A 15,534-nucleotide genomic window follows, 5' to 3' on the forward strand; every position below is an offset into this window, starting at 1 on the left:
TAGTTGATGACAAGACTACTAGGACAACCAAATCTGTGGAGAGCAAAATATACATGAACAAAATAGAATTGCAAATGAATAATTTTTAGGATGATTTGAATATGATGAAGGCAAATGAGAAGAAATGGAAGATCAAGTTGGCTAAGTCCAAGAAAAGGGAAAAACAACTATGGACTACTCTCATTTGTGTATGTATTTTGGGTGTTAGTTTTCTATTTCAATTCATGTTCTTGAAAGGAGCTCCAAGAAGGCTACCCTAAAACTAAGTTGCTTTGTTTTTGTTATGCTTTAGGGGGCTGAAATTTGTATAAATTATTAGGTGTTACCTTTGACAAAACTGTCAGTTTATGTAATTATATTGTTGTGTAATGAAACTGTACGGTTGAACTTAACGGTTTTGTCTTTGTTTTCAGTGGTTCTTTGTGTTGCAATTTGTATACATCACAACACTAAATGCAATCACAGCTGCTGTACAAGCACAAACACAAATTTCAATATCACAACACAAATTTAACATTAATAAATGCAGCCACAACTGGTGCAAAAGTAAAAACACAAATTTCAGCAACAATGAACTTACAACTGCACAATCATTAACCAAAAATGAGTGTCAATTACATCTTGCAGCCAAATACATTTACAAAATGATCAGTACTGTTAAATTAATTACAGTTACAAAATACAGTTAAAGCTGCCACTAGTAGATTGTTCTTAAAACAGTCACAACTGCCAATATCAGTGAACTACCAAAAAATAGTGTTAAATGCAGTCCCAGCTGCCAATATCAGTGAATTATCAAAAACAGTCTTAAATGAAGTCACAACTGCCAAGCATTATACAGTGTTAAATGTAATCTACACCAACTTCTCATAGAGATTGAATATTGGAGCTTTCTTGACTTAAGTGTGCAGCCTTGGACCTTGTTTGCATTTGTTTTCTGCCTCTCATTTCTTGTAGTTGCCTGGAGGTCATAGCTTTTTTTCCTTTCCATTTTACATCAATTTTTGGTGTATATCCGAGATTTCCAGTCACAAATGCTGAAGACTTAGCAGTTTTGAATCTTTCACTAGGCATTCCCGACTGCTCAAATAAAGAAAGTGTCAACTTTAGTAAATGAAATTGTAGTAAATAAAATTTAGATAGTAAATGTAGTAGTAAACTTACATTAAGAATTGTGCATCCACTTTGTGTGTGAAGTAATCCCATTCCAACCATTCTTGGTCTGTCAGCATACTAAAAATAAATAAAAGAAGATATTTAGTATAAGGCAAGCATAATTAGTTCACAACACTGTCAAATTAAATAAAATACCTTTTCTGTAGAATTCTTTGGTGGTCTACCCCTTCCTCTTCCAGTTGAACCTCTCCCTTTTCCAACAGTAGGTGCTGCACTTGGGACTGCACTTGGACTTGCACTTGGGTCTACACCAGCAGATTGACTTGGGCCAGGATTTGCATTAATGCCAGCAGCAGGTGCACCTGTTGGACATCTTCTTTTGTTGTGACCCTTGATATGGCAAGTGCCACATAAAATCTCAATCCCCCTCTTGGACAACTTTCCAGTTTTCCTTTTGGTTTCACCTTTTTCTTTCTTCCTACTCTTTCCAGACCTACCTGGCAGCTTCTTAACAGAAGATGGCATAACAGAGATATTCTGTGATTGTGGCCACATCTTCATATTCAAAACTAGTTGAATGAAGAAACTATATGTGTTCATGTAAGTTTCTCTATTGTACCAGTGAGAGATGTAGTTTATTGGTTCTAATTTTTTGTGGTGAAGAGCAGCAACTGCATGAGGACACGGTATGCCCTTCAACATTCATGCTCTACAACTGTAATATTGTCTAGCAAGATCTATAATATGCCTATATCCTTTATCAAGCACCTCATACCTTGTATCAGAATTCCATTCTATGCTGCACTTCATAGACCTTGTTGTATTATCATTTAGCACTTTCATAGCCATTAGAGAAATGTCACTAATCCAAGTTTCACAAAAATCCCTCATCTGTCCCACTCTTTTCATCATTTTTACCCTTATCTCCTCTAACATTGTAATTATAGTCTTATGCCTAGCTCCTAAAATCCATGCATTAAAACATTCTGCCATGTTGTTGTCTACAACATCACACTTTATTCCAAAGCTAAAGTAAACCTTGCTCCATCTCTCTGGATTAAAATACATCAACTTATCTAGTATTTCTTCTCCCCCTAATATCTTCATATAACTAATGTTTTCCCTAAGCTCAGCCTCAAAGGTAGATCTTGCACACCTCCAAAAATATTTTTTCTTCTCAATACCTCTACATATAGCATCTTTTGACCAGTTTGCAAGGACATGCCTTGCACACATTCTATGTTCAATATTTGGTAATATTCAGCTACAGTAATTTCTAATCCCTACAACAAAAATAAAAACAAAAATAGTTGCAACATAAACATAAACAAAAACAGGTACAATATAACCAGAAACAGAAGTAAAAACAATATTTCTTTACCTTTTGTATGTCTGTTATCACTGTCAAATCTGTCCCATCTCCCAGCTGAAGATCTTCTTTTACAATCCTGATAAACCAACTCCAAGTGGTCTTGTTTTCAATCTCAACCACTGCCCATGCCAGTGACAACATTTGATTGTTACCATCTTTATACACAACAACTAATAACTGCTTTTTTGTCACTCCTTTTAAAAAACATCCATCCAAACCAATGCACTTCCTACAACCAGCTAGGAAGGACTTCTTTATTGCATCAAAACATATGTAGAAACCTTGAAACATTTTTCTACCATCTTCAAATGTTTCATCATGAAGCTTCACTACACATGTACTACCTGGATTTGATTTTAACAACTCATCTCTATAATCTGAAATTCTCTCAAATTCCAAATTATAGTCACCCATCAGTTCTGCAATCACCTTATTTTTTTCTATCCTACATACTATTCTCCCAACATGTAAATCCAGCTCCTTCTTAATAAGCAGCTGAAACTCAAAAATTCTAATATTTGGTTGTTCCTTTATCCTTTCATTGAAGTGGCTAGCTAAGAACTTGGTATTACAAAGTATGTTCCTATTGATAGGATCACACTTATGAACTAGATTGTAGGTTTTCACAACAAAGTTCATAGACCTAGAATCAATGCTAGCATAAAGAAGCCATGGACAACCAGTTGTACACCTAACCCTTACCGTTGTAGGTTCATTAACATATTTCTCAATTGCAACATGTTCAATAACAGCATATTTAGTAACAGTAGCTCTAAATTCATAATCACTTTCAAAAACAAGTCCTAACTCCCACACAACTTTCTGACAGTCTGAATTATATGCAACCTTCTTAATTTTTTTCCTCCTTCTAGCTTTATCTCTGTGTTTAACCTATTCAACTTCATCTTCTTCATCTATTACATTATCTGAATTAGTTTCAAAGCTGGCAGCTTCATCAGATGGGTAAAAAGGTTCATCAACAGCTAACTTTCCCTCCAAACAATTTCTATCACCACCTGCAGATTGATCATAGCCAATATCTGGTCCCTTTCTTCCAGTTCCTAACTTAATATGTTCAGGAATTATTGGTCTCTCTCCTCTCTTTCTTCTTTGTTTTTCCTCTTTTCTTCTCTAAAACCTCTTAACTCTTCATCCACATATTCATCCACATCACTCCCAATCTCTATACCTCCATCAATAGATTCTACATCTGAATCTACAACAGATTCAAAAGGTGCAGCAGTAGAATTAGTAGGAGCAACAATAGAACTACTAGGAGCAACAGTATAACTACTAGGAGCAGCAGCTGTAGGAGAAGATACATGAGTCGTAGGTTGGTCAGTAGGATGAGAAGAAGTATGAGCAATAGGTTGGATAAAATGAGGGGCATCTTCACTATTTTTAGATGCCCTGTCAACATTTTCAATGTCATTTTCAGTGTCTTTATTAAAAGACACACCACTTATCCCCTCCACATGCCATTCTCCATCACTTACAAATTCCAAAAGTGGGGCCACCTCAGGTTCACCAACCATGTGACACACAAAAGCTTCCAAAACTTTCCCATTACCCAATTTCTTTGAAATGTCAAGTGTGTCCTTGTCTGACCTAATTTCTTTTAATTTAGAACATTTGGATAGTCTAACATATAGTAAGAATTGTTTGGAAATATACCTTAAATACCTTACATAATTCCTAAATTCAAATAAAGACAACCTATCTACATCAACATTTAAAAATTCAGTAACTTGTCCACCCTCATATCTTTTTCCTTTTTTCCCCTTCACCTTACCCATATTAAGTTCTCCACCATGGTAAAATATCAAAGTGATCAGGTCAAAACTCATTTTATAAACCTGAAATCATTGACCACAAAAATACAATAAAGATACAAGTCTCATAATACACAAAAACCAAAAAGATACAAGTCTCACAGTACACAAAAATAAAAAAATTATAGTATTTATGCAACAATTATAAGTATCACAGGTTATTTATCACATATTGAACCTCACAGCTCATATTGTTACAGATTGAAGCACATAAACAAATTATAACAGATCAATTTTCAAGATAAATTAAAGACAACAAAAACCCCTAATTCAAAAACCTAATTAAAAATCCTAGTCAAAACCCTAATAAAATCGAACTATTATAAATGTCAAGGGTTATATTATCACATATTGAGCATCTAAATGAAAATAAAACGTTAATTTGGACAAATTAAAGACGGAAAAATCCTAACTCAAAAAATCGTAAATCTAATTTAGGAACGAAAATAAATCCTAGATCTACTATATTTAGGAAAGAAAAAAGCTAACCTTTGAACTGAAAATTAGTAGTTCCTACATAAAAGATCGTAACCTTAAGTGTTTATACTAGATCGTACCACCTCCGTTGAAATCAACCCAATCAACTTCAATTGAAAAGAGATAAAAAATATTTTTTACTTGTCAACAATGAAAAACAGAGCAAAATTATTGTTTATCTCTTCTATCGGGTTTAAATTTGATAAAAAATGAAAGAGTGAAGAGAGGTGAATCTTCTACCACGTTTTTGATCTCATCTGATGACTTTTCATTTGGATGAAGAGGTTTAATCGGGTTAGGGTATAATATGAGGTTGGGTCGGGTAGGATGGGTTAAATAAATGGGTTAAAAGAGTAATAGGATCGGGTTAAGCTTTAATAAAAAAGAAAAATTAAATTAGACACGTGGCACCACAAGAGGGCGAGTGGAGTGCACTTTACTCATTAAACTTGGGCATGAGTGTCGCGGAGAGGTAATAATATTACTTTTATATAGTTTAAATGTGTAATGGGTCACTTGTATAGTTTAGGTGCGACTTAGACTTTTCGGGTATAGCTTGGAGTGAAAATGATGCCTTTTTCCATTATGTATATAATAAAACTAGCATAACTAATACATGTTTGATACTTTTAGTTATTTTTTATATATAAATTTAGCACATGAAGTACATTACAATGTTTGGTTACTATTTATGATCTCACATAAGTAAAACTAGAGGTGCAAGGCCCGTGTCAGTACGGCCCTAACAATAAAAAACGTGGACTGCAACTTTTAAGTTTTAGGATTTATTTTGGAGTAGGAAGCTTGAGCAGTGGACGTTTTCATTAGTACGATTGAGCTCAGGGGATCAGAAGCTTGTAGCACACATTTACACACATATATATGTGTGTGTGTGTGCACGCGAACATTATTATTTACATAGATACAAAAGAAGAGTTGATGCATCCTCAAGTTGAGTTCTGAAAATGTATGACTGAGACCTGTTGTATGAAAGAATACAAGTTAATTATTAGAATTTTTATGAACTCTACATTATATTTAAAGAAGTTCATACGAACATTGCAAGAAGTTCAGGAAAAATAATAACAAATATTAGCCATCACTCGATCAATTCAACAGAAAGCAGTTATTATTACTACCTTACACATTCAAGCATTTTAAGAAATATTCTCTTAGAATATTAATATATATCATGAAAATTCAGATACCATATCTCTTTGAATTTGAACCTTTCACTTAATTTAAAAACAAAAGGCAAGCGGAATAAGTTCTAAAGATGTATTGCTACACTTTTTGTGTTAGAACAATGAGTAATACTATTTAAGGTATCAATAATTATTAATACCATGAACTATTAATATTCAAAATAGCAATAAACATTACCCGGAGATAATAAAATCTTCAAAATTTACCAACAATAATTCGAAAAGAACTTTTCAAGTAACGATAGGCTATGTGTACATTTATTCTCTTCTAATCCCTGTTGTGAGATTATAAAGAATTTATTTTATAGTTCCTTCAAACAACTCATGTATATTTTGATATTGCACTTATTCAGAGTTCAAACAGGATTTAATAGTTTTGAAGAAAAAAAAGAATCTTTTTTCAAGCATTTGACTAATGCTACTATATCTATTGAAGGAAAAACAAAAATGAATTGACGGTTATGCACCTATGTAGGAGAATGGAGAGAGCAGTCATATTGAGTATATACATGGTACATTGCATTGTTAGATGTATGCTTTAGGATGCAACAAAAAAGGGCTCCCAATGATGGTCCAAAAGTAGAGAACAAAAGATGTTTCACTGATAAATGAAATTAAGTCAAGAGAAATAAATCGAAAAAATAAGATTGTATTGATTTGACTTCTGTTAACAATTTTTGAAAAAGGAAAATTACCTTATGGCACTTTTTCAGAGGTAAAGTTTTCACCTCTGAAACATGTCTAACATGGGAAGTAGTTGCTTGAGTTGTTGCAGCTTTACTATTTTCTGCGATGTCCATTGCAATATGTGAGGGTCCTATGTTGTGTGTGTTCTCCTTTTTCATGAAAGATACAATGATCATCTTTCCAGAATTTTCATCCGCGGTATTTGAAAATGATTTTTTGGTTTGGATGTTGAATGTTTTTCCACTTCGTTGCATTTTTATGCTCTCAAGAGGCAGCAATTGTTTCTGCAAAAAGTAAGCAATAAAGAGTTTCAGATTTCTGACTATCTACTGTTTCAAGAGATGTTGGATTAGTCAGTCTATCATCATAAGTTACAACCAACAATTACTTAATGTCTTAAAATATAAGCAGGAGATATATTTTTATAAACACATACTTTTTATTTTAATCTAAGGGAGAATGTTATAGTTATGAGCGCAACTTTGCGCTCTATCTTATAAATGATAATTAAACAAACTTATCACCGTTAAAGCTATATCAGATTAAATTTATGACCCAAATATAGTCGGATAAGTTGTATCAGTCAGGAGAACACACTTGATGAAGCAAAATAAAAGCAAAATCCATAATGATGGTGATTTGCACACATGATATTTAAGTATGGAACTTAGAAAAAGAAAATATTTTAGGTGTATTTTTGGCCATTAACTCTATATATAATAGCTATTCGAGATAACAGGTAATAAACTTCTGCACAATATAATGTCCCTGATTTCTTAAACATTTTGGGGTCCAAAAGCAGAAGATTTTAGTTACTTTTTCCATCTTCCTGAAGGGATGTTAAATTCAAAGCAGTTACATTCTTTATCAAAATTTTCCACATGAACATGATCCATTAGAAAAATAATGATAACAATTAACATTTCTAATAATTATATTTTCCTCCCTGTTACTTTTGAAGCAAACTTCATAAAAGAACGCCAGTCTCCACAGATCCTAAGGCTCTTCATAATTCTTATAGGAGCATTCAGAAGTAAAAACATCAACCCAAATGTAAAAGCAAGCTTCTCATTATGATGTTTAGTAGACTTTTTGTAACCTAACTTCTCCATATCTGTCAACAACACCTAATCTTAAAAGGTTTACCGTATATATATATATATATATATATATATATATATTTATATATTTATCTAAACCTCCTAAAATATATGAGACTTCTAAACATTAATTAATATTTTTTTTCTACGGTGCAACTAGAAAAATACTCCTAAAATAGGACTCTATTGAAAAAAATACTTTGATAAATATACGTAATAAGATATATATCTCTTGAATTTGTAAGTCGGTCTTCTTTCTTTTTTTCCTTATGAAATTATTCTATGAATTGTTACGTATGGTAAAGATAAATTCGTCCTTGGACAAATGGAATTTGGGTTCAATTTGCATCTTTATTACTTTTTTTTCAAGTTAATTAATATAATTGTCAATATATGTATGGTCTATATCACATTTATGTATGTTCCTTTCTTTTTGCTTTGTCATGGAAGTTGAGGTTGATTCTTTCTTATATGCATCTTGACGTTGTTGTAAGTATGTCATGTTAATATTTATATTCATTGAATTATGTCATGTCAATTTGATACTCTCTCGAATATCTTCATTGTTCTTGTCAACATAATAGAATTCAATGTGTGTATATATGTATCTTCTTTGTTTTCATTCAAGTCATCTTTAGGGTCAAAGTTTTCGCTAAGACGAGAATTATTTTCATCAAAATCGAAACTTTCTGATCACTACTGTATTGTTTTATTTTAGTTTACAGGTCGTAGATGAATGCCAGTTGACTTTGAAGAATTTCTTGTGTAAAGGTTAGGTTTAATAAATAAATTCTCCATCTTTACATACTTAAAAGATATTGAATTTAATTATTATATTTATATTTATTATTTAAATAAATATCTTATTCAGTGTAATGTTTGAACTCATTAAAGTGATATACATGCGCGAGGTGCTTGATATACACCTAAACTAATATATATATATATATATATATGGATAGCACACACCTCATGGACGACATGTGTGCTTGATGTCATTGGCATTGAAATGAAAGGGTATTTCGGTCATTTCAGATGCAACTGAAATGTGTCATCCATTAAAATTCTTCGGGCCACCGCATCCAATTTCTCTTCTATTCAATTTAGGCCACCGCATCAACTTCTCTTCTATTCAATTTACTTTTCTGATGTTCTTGTACCAATTTAGCAGATATTATTGGAGGTTAGGCTTCACCGATCTTTGAGGTTAAGCTTGATCGATCCTTTCTGTTGATTAGATTTTCTTCATTAATTTCTGTGAGTAGTTTTTCGCCCGTTGTTTTGGTTTTCAGTTTTATCCTTTTTGGTTTGATATTGTCTTTTTCTTTTATATGATTCACTGTGAATTCTGGCCTTAGTCTTGCTACTGTCCAGCCAAGTTTGGGTTCAACAAAGTTGGTTCATCCCATTCTTCAATAAATAGACATACAAAACAGATTAGTACAATTTTCCATTTTTGATAATGGAAGAGAAGTAAAAGAAGCCGTTGACATTGCATAGAGAGGTGATACGTTTCTTCTGTGTGCAATTCACTATGAACACTTTCTCCTTCATTGCGTTCCTCTTGATCTATCTTCATTGCTTTATCATTTTGCTGCATCAAAGTTAGTGTTAGACTTACTAAAATTCTTTGTTGGTGAATGTCCGCTAGCAGTTTGACGAAATGCCTTAGTGAATACTAACTTCTTGTTTTACTGCTAATGCATTTTAATAATCCCTCTTTTCATTTTACCTCCTTGCTAAAATAGTTGTTTCAATTTACTTATCCAATTTACAAAATTTATCATTTTCATTTTTTTTGCTTGTCTGAAATTCTATTCAATTTTGTAGATTTTCAAAATTCTACTGCGAATGTTAGTGATTGAATTTGTTCGATATTTTTTCTTGTGCTGCATATGTTTGTATACACTTTTAGGATTGTCGTACTATAGGCTTGATAAGTTCTAATTTGTAATTTTGATTTTAAAAATTCCTTATCACAATAATTAAATTATTACAATGTGTGAACTAAGTCTCAAACCAAAAAGCATTGCTTGAAAGATTTACGTTTAAGATAACTTGTGCGATGAAAGGTCTTCTTTTAAACCTGTAGGACTAATGACTTATGATAAAAATAACAATCAGTCCCGCTTAGCAAAAAGAAATGTTGAGATGAAGCTTTGGCGACGTGAAATACATAAACAACTTTCCGCCTCAAAAAAGAGTCACTTTGGGTACATCGTCGAACAAAAAGACAGCAGTTGGAAAAAAATACTATTACTAATGTAGAAGATTTTCCTGTACAAGCTCAATATACAGGTCACTTGGCCTGCAACTGCTCCGTGTCTGACAATTATCTTTTAGTGGAGTTCTCTGCTATTTCCCCAACGACGGATGAGTTCACCAATCTTTTCTCGCTAACTTTTCTGTGAAAGTAAATGTGAGAATTCCGGCTTCCAAGTATAACGCATTGATAGTAAATGCGTGATCTATTGCATGTAAAGGCACAACGTGCATCTCATATAAATTGTCATTGGTTAACGTCTACCGATCCTCTTCCAACAAACATCTATACTATCTTTCGACCAATTGCTGACTTCACCAAAGTATCTTTGTCAATTGTTCCCCTCAACTAAATTGGAAATTATCAGTTCCAGATTGAAAGTGAGCGACAGTAAATATGTGCTCCACTACATGTATTAGGCTATTGAATCTCATCATTTTGCATTTACGTTATATAAGTGTGGATAGCACACACCTCATGGACAACATATGTGCTTGATGTCATTGGCATTGAAATGAAAGGGTAGTTCGGTCATTTCAGATGCTACTGAAACGTGTCATCCATTAAAATTCTTCAGGCCATCGCATCCAATTTCTCTTCTATTCAATTTAGGCCACCGCATCAACTTCTCTTCTATTCAATTTACTTTTCTGATGTTCTTGTGCCAATTTAGCATATATTATTGGAGGTTAGGCTTTATCGATCCTAGAGGTTAAGCTTGATCGATCCTTTTCGTTGATTAGATTTTCTTTGTTAATATCTTTGAGTTCTTTTTCGCCCATTATTATGGTTTTCAGTTTTATCCTTTTTGGTTTGATATCGTCTTTTTCTTTTATGTGATTCACTGTGAATTCTGGCCTTAGTCTTGCTACTGTCCAGCCAAGTTTGGGTTCAACAAAGTTGGTTCATCCCATTCTTCAATAAATATACATACAAAACAAATTAGTACAATTTTCCTTTTTAGAAAGTAAGAGGAGTAAAAGAAGCCGCTGACATTGCATAGAGAGGTGATACGTTTCTTCTGTGTGCAATTCACTATGAACACTTTCTCCTTCATTGCGTTCCGCTTGATCTATCTTCATTGCTTTATCATTTTGTTGCATCAAAGTTAGTGTTAGACTTACTAAAATTCTTGGTTGGTGAATGTCTGCTAGCTGTTTGACGAAATGCCTTAGTGAATACTAACTTCTTGTTTTACTGCTAGTGCATTTTAATAATCCCTCTTTTCATTTTACTTGGCTCCTTGCTAAAAATAGTTGTTTCAATTTACTTATCCAATTTACAAAATTTATTATTTTTATTTTTTTTGCTTGTCTGAGATTCTATTCAATTCTGCAGATTTTTAGAATTCTACTGCGAATGTTGGTGATTGGATGTGTTCGATATTTTTTCTTGTGCTGCATATGTTTGTATATAATTTTTGGATTGTTGTACTATAGGCTTGATAAGTTCTACTTGGTAATTTTTATTTTAAAAATTCCTTATCACAATAATTAAATTATTACAATATGTGAACTAAGTCTCAAACAAAAAAGCATTGCTTGAAAGATTTACGTTTAAGATAACTTGTGCGATGAAAGGTCTTCTTTTAAACTTGCAGGACTAATGACTTATGATAAAAATAACAATCAGTCCCGCTTAGCAAAAAGAAATGTTGAGATGAAGCTTCGGCGACGTGAAATACATAAACAATTTTCTGCCGAAAAAGAAGAGGCACTTTTGGTACATCGACGAACAAATAAACAACAGTTGGAAAAAAAAAATACTATTACTAATGTAGAAGGTTTTCCTGTACAAGCTCAACATACAGGTCGCTTGGCGTGAAACTGCTCCGTGTCTGACAATTCTCTTTTAGTGGAGTTCTCTGCTATTTCCCCAACGACGGGTGAGTTCACCAATCTTTTCCCGCTAACTTTTCTGCAAAAGTAAATGTGAGAATTCCGGCTTCCAATTATAACTCATTGATAGTAAATGCGTGATCTATTACATGTAAAGGCACAACGTGCATCTCATATAAATTGTCATTGGTTAACGTCTTCCGATCCTCTTCCAACAAACATCTATACTATCTTTCGACCAATAGCTGACTTCACCAAAGTATCTTTGTCAATTTTTCCCCTCAACTAAATTGGAAATTCTCTGTTCCCGATTGAAAGTGAGTGACAGTAAATATGTGCTCCACTACATGTATTAGGCTATTGAATCTCATCATTTTGCATTTACGTTATATCTTTCAGTTCTGATACATGAGATTTACCTTGATGTATGACTGTAGGAGGTACATCCAATCAACCAAGATCATCTGAACTCCTGAAACAAATTCCTCATATTATACGGGAACCCACTCCACTTCCTCAAACAAGTGATATTATCATATCAAACAATTCACCTTTTCTATCTTTAAAAAGAGTGAAATTTATTAATTTATAATATTAGTGAAGGTGAGATCTGTTAATACTTCAGTCTTTCTTCTGTATTCTAGTTTCTGTCTACTAACATTAGGTCTGCGCCTAAAAACAATGTGTCTTCTTTTTCTACCAGTTGTTCGCCCTCAACTACAACGCACTATATCATACCATAACTCAGAAAAAGGAAAAGATATATGCAGCCCGTTTGTAATTCATGAAACAGGTAATTTTATCCCTATATTATACAAAGTGGATGACAGAAGTAATTTGCTTTCTACTTCCAGTACAATTATTATACGAAATTAATTTATTACCTCTGCACATTAGGTTCAACATCTGTTGCATCTACATCTGTATCTGAAAATCTTGTTTCAATAGACTTTGCTGCTATTTTGGCAACAACAGGTTTCACCACTAATACTTTCCTTTTACCTTATCTTTATTAAAATAGTTGGAGAATTTGAACAGCTGATTATAAGTAACTGACTATACATATGCATTACGTAAATGTCTTCACCAATGAATCTCATCTTACTATTTTATCAATTATCTGTGACAAGCAAAAGAACATGACTCATCCATTCTCTATGTATGAAATAGCTCAGCACCATGACGAACATAATGTTTCTACTCCCTTATACTATAGCAATTACGCAAAACTATACTACTGTCTCTTGATGTTAGGCCCGACACTTGCTGCATCTACCTTCCAATGTGATATGGCATCAAAGATTATTAAAGGTTTGTCCCGATCATTTGTTGTAAAACTATCATATTCTACTTGTAATTTCATTCTAATTATCTAATTACATAATTTTAAAAAATATACAGCTCACAGACAACAAAATAGATGTCATGTAAACATGCGATAAGTGTTATCTGAATACGTGCGTTTAGAGACGTTTCCTCATTGTAAATTTTGCGCTGCAAAGAGATTTGAATATGAGCCTCCTGGATTTTGTTGTAACAACGGCTCCATCAAATTAGTTTCTAACCAGGTAATAGCTAAACTACGCAATTTATTTTTTGAAAATACTGAAGAATTGGTGCATTTTCGAACATACATTAGAACATATAATAATATGTTTGCATTTACATCACTTGGCATAAATTATGATAAAGAATTGGCAAAAAGAAATGATGGTATTTATACATTCAGAGTTCAAGGTCAAATGTATCACTTTATAAATGACTTGTTCCCTGTTGATCAAATGGCAAGAAACCTTCAACTATACTTTTATGATACTGATAATGAAATAACAAATCGAATGGCTTGCTCAATAAAAATTCATGAATTAGTAGTTACAAAGCTTATGAACATACTGAGAATTAATCCGTATTCTATTTTTCTTAAATCCTTAATAGGTGTTCCAGACCTATCAAACTTTTACACTACACTTAAATGTGACTCTGGTTTAGATCAACGAGTATACAATCTTCCAAGTACATCTAAAGTGGCAGCAATATGGGTTGAAAAAGAATTCAACGAAATTAGTTGTGCACCTCATGTTCGAATTTATACTCGAAGTAATAGATCCCAAATATTGAATTACTATTATGGATGTTATGATCCTCCACAATATCCATTATTATTTTCATATGGCTAAAGTGGCTGGCACTGCAGTATAAAAAAATTCCCCCACAAAAAGAAATTTCTGAACGCCGACCTTATTGTGAACATGAACATTTACCAAATATTAAAAGTATATCTTCCATTGATGGATATCTTGACATGGAGGCTCAAAATTTAAAGAAAGGAAAGCAAAAAAAGGACATTGTATCTGTCCGTGAATATTACTGTTACAAACTTCAAATGAGAGAAAATGAAACAAATGAAATTTTACATTCTGGAAGATTATTTCAACAATTCTCAATACATAAAACTTGAAACACAAAGATTAGATTTCTTTTCATTTAACCCAAATTTGTTTAGAACAAAAATGTTACAGGGATTCCTCGATGTTTTGAGACTTGGGGAAACAAATGCTTCCAATATTGGAAAACAAACATTCATTCCTATTAGCTTTACTGGAGGACCAAGATATATGCGGCAACGATACATAGATGCTACTGCTTTAGTACAACATTTTGATAAACCTGATTTATTCATAACTATGACTGGTAAACCATCATGGCTAGAGATAAAAGACCATCTATTATCAACTGATGAGGCACAAAATAGACCTGATTTAATTAGTAGAGTGTTTAGAGCAAAAATTGAAGAACTTAAGACAGACTGACTGAAAAGAAACATCTTTGAAAAAGTTGCAGCTTTTATGTACACGATAGAATTTCAGAAACGTGGCTTACCCCATGCACATTTTCTTGTTATTCTTACTAATGACTACAAACTACTAACTCCAGAATCATATGATAATGTCATTTGTGCCGAGTTACCTGATTCTAATTCACAATAATATTTGCGGTCACTTGTTCGACTATATATGATGCATGGACCTTATGGCAATTTAGATCCAATGAAATTATGTATGCGAAAATAAGGTCATTACAAATTCAAGTATCCAAAAAATTTTGCCGATCAAATTCGTACCCAATTTATAGAAAGAGAAAAACAGGAGATGTTGTAAAGGTCAAAACCAAATATCTTGATAATTCATGGGTTGTCCCTTACAATCCATTCTTGCTTAGCAAATTCAACTGTCATATAAATGTTGAAATTTGTTTCGATATAAGAGCTGTTAAATACATTTATAAGTATATCTGCAAGGGACATGACAAAATTGCATTTCACATACACAATAACGATATGGAAATAGAAATAGATGAAATAAAAGAATATCAATCTGCCAGATGGGTATCTCCACCAGAAGCTACATGGTGTTTATTTATTTTTTCCAATTAACAAAATGAATCCAAGTGTTTATCATCTTCAAGTACATCTTAAGGGACACCAATTTATTTCTTTTAAGACAACAACGAGCTTTGATTCAATTGTGAATAATCCTATGATTAGAAAAATAATGTTGACAGAATTTTTCGTTATGAATAACAAAAATGACGATGCTAAAAAACTGAATCTACTGTATAAAGAATTTTCGCAATACTTTGTATGG

At 32.7% G+C, this 15,534-nt stretch overlaps 1 long non-coding RNA gene across 1 annotated transcript; it reads left to right on the plus strand.

Annotated features, from left to right (window-relative positions):
• Positions 1–11,658: 11,658 nt before the first annotated feature.
• On the plus strand, positions 11,659–13,574 carry LOC107854020. The gene is made up of 4 exons (XR_007056909.1): positions 11,659–11,937; positions 12,594–12,683; positions 12,788–13,201; positions 13,292–13,574. It is a non-coding gene; the product is annotated as an uncharacterized LOC107854020 (long non-coding RNA).
• Positions 13,575–15,534: the final 1,960 nt, after the last annotated feature.

The sequence above is a fragment of the Capsicum annuum genome, chromosome 1 (genome assembly GCF_002878395.1).
Source record: "Capsicum annuum cultivar UCD-10X-F1 chromosome 1, UCD10Xv1.1, whole genome shotgun sequence".
Taxonomy (NCBI): Eukaryota; Viridiplantae; Streptophyta; class Magnoliopsida; order Solanales; family Solanaceae; genus Capsicum; species Capsicum annuum.